Source organism: Pinus tabuliformis, chromosome 5_2, assembly GCF_031772625.1.
Source record: "Pinus tabuliformis cultivar Carrire ecotype Pingquan chromosome 5_2, CPIR1, whole genome shotgun sequence".
Taxonomy (NCBI): Eukaryota; Viridiplantae; Streptophyta; class Pinopsida; order Pinales; family Pinaceae; genus Pinus; species Pinus tabuliformis.
In genome coordinates this window covers 614021080-614023397 of record NC_142306.1, presented here as the reverse complement: position 1 = coordinate 614023397, position 2318 = coordinate 614021080, and the positions used below count along the sequence as shown (strand labels likewise).

Here is a 2318-nt window from a genome sequence, read left to right as displayed (position 1 = left end):
TCCAAAATAATTCGACGGCTAATTTCTCAAGAACCGATAAGCTATGACTTATCGGTTAAGCGGCTACGTTGAAACTTTCGATCCTTTACTTGCGAATCTGCAGCCTGCCACTGCAGAATTTCTAATGGTTCTTCTCTAGCTCTCATACTAATTTGTTGGAAAGACAGAGAAGGCAAAAACATGAATTCATACATAAAACATGAGCTGCTGCTCTTCTATTGATCACACAAAACATGATGATTACAATGAACCCGGTGAAGGGTATTTTAAACCTTTTCCAACTAGCTGAGTGCCTAAAATATCTTGACATGCAATCACACACTCAAAGTCGTTTATCACTCGACTTGACTCAACACTCAAACACTCAATCATGCAATCACTCAGTTAACTGACTTTCTATGTTTAGCCAACCCCACATGCAAGAGTAATTATCTTATTTTAACACATCTGATTACTATCCGCAATCAAAATAAAAATACACCATTTTATACCATAATTATTTTAAGAAATAACAAATAAAAAACATTAATTAATTTATACATTTAAAAATACAAAACTAATAAAAATAGACAATCCCAATCCCAATCAAATTCCAACTCCCAAATAAATCCACCATCCCATTTTGTTTTTGATGAACCTAGGCTCCCCATAAAAAATTCACAATCCACCTGCCCATTTTTGGCTTTTCCAAGAACCGAGAGGTGGAGTTTCCGAAGTCTGACGATGGTGAAACTCTGTTACAGGTAGATATTTTGGCGAAATTTAAAAACCGCAGTGGCAACCAGTAATGGAGGTTTCCAAAGCTTTATGATTGAACAAGAGTTTTGTGTGAGATTATCGGAAAGCTATAAATAGAGAGAAACATAATGGATTTGCCATGGCTGCTGCCTCCGCGATGATGAGTAGCTATGTAATTTTTCTGGCAGTTTTTTTATTGTGTGGTTTAACGTACTCGCTTTCCCTGCAAGTTCGTTCACGATGGATCGTGGATGAAACAACCAGTATGCGAGTGAAGTTTGCGTGTGTGAACTAGGCGGGTCACCTGGAACCTGTGCTGCCAGCGGGCCTCAGCACCCAACCTTTGCAATATATCGCCAACACCATTAGCTCCTGGGGTTCAACTGCGTGCACCTCACATGGGCCATTTTCATGGTCACGACCGATCCGATCCTTTCTAATCTCACCGTTGCCCAGACCTTCGCCTCGCTTAACCTGACTTCCACAGCAGCCGGAGTAGCCACGCACAACCCAGAACTCCTGAGGCTCTCTCATATCGAAGCCTACCATCATGTCGTCACAGCTCTCAGCTCTCCAGAGTGCCGGCATCATGGTCATACTGGATAATCACGTAAGCAAACCGCAGTGGTGATGTGCTCTCACCGACGAAAACGGTTTCTTTGGAGACCAATATTTCGATCCATAGGCATGGATTGAAGGGCTTAAAACCATGGCCTCCAACTTTAAGGACCACGCCAATGTCGTAGACATGTTGCGCAATGAACTGTGAGGTATGAGGTCTAACGTCCCGAACTGGTACAAATACATGCAGCAAGGAGCATTGGCTATCCATGCGGCCAATCCCAATGTTCTTGTCATTCTCTCTAGTTTGAGCTATGACACCGATCTGAGTTTCTTAAGGACGAATCTGGTGTCGTTGCCCATCCATAACAAGATAGTCTACGAACTCCACTGGTATGCTTTCAGAGTCAAATGGCAAGGGGGCCTACCCAACCAACTCTATGGAAGCATCACGTCTTCAGTGGAAAATCATGGCGGCTTCTTGGTGGATTCAGTTAATGGGACTTCGGTGGCACCTCTGTTTATCAGCGATTTTGGAATGGATGAAAGAGGAACAAATGGAAATGATAACAGATATATTAATTGTCTACTCACCTTTGTTTCCGATGTTACTAGATTCCTTTCTCTCTCGCTAAATGTCGTAATTTTTGGGATTGGATTATTCCCTTATAATAAAACTAAAAGCGTGTAAAGTTGCAATTCGGTTAAAGCGTTCCTTGCTGCTCAAGTTTTTGTATAATAAAATGTTGTCCGACCGTTGGGGTGTACCCAAATAAATTTATATTTTTTAGTAGTAGCAGTTTAAAAATTTGTGTTTTAATATATATATATATATATATTAAAACACAGTCGAGATTCTTTTTTGGAACTGTTGGGGCTTTCCATGGAACAAAGGCCTCAAGTTAAGTTGGATCTCGAATGAGGTTGATATTATATCACCTGTTGAAACTTGGGAGCACGAAGAATCTAGGGTCACTAACATAGATGACTTTACACTATGGTCTACTTGGAACAATCAA

General features: G+C 40.9%; 1 pseudogene; it reads left to right on the top strand.

The window, feature by feature from the left end:
• The first annotated feature begins 877 nt into the window (after positions 1-877).
• LOC149160523 (glycosyl hydrolase 5 family protein pseudogene) lies at positions 878-1990 on the top strand (annotated as a pseudogene).
• The last annotated feature ends 328 nt before the right edge of the window (positions 1991-2318 follow it).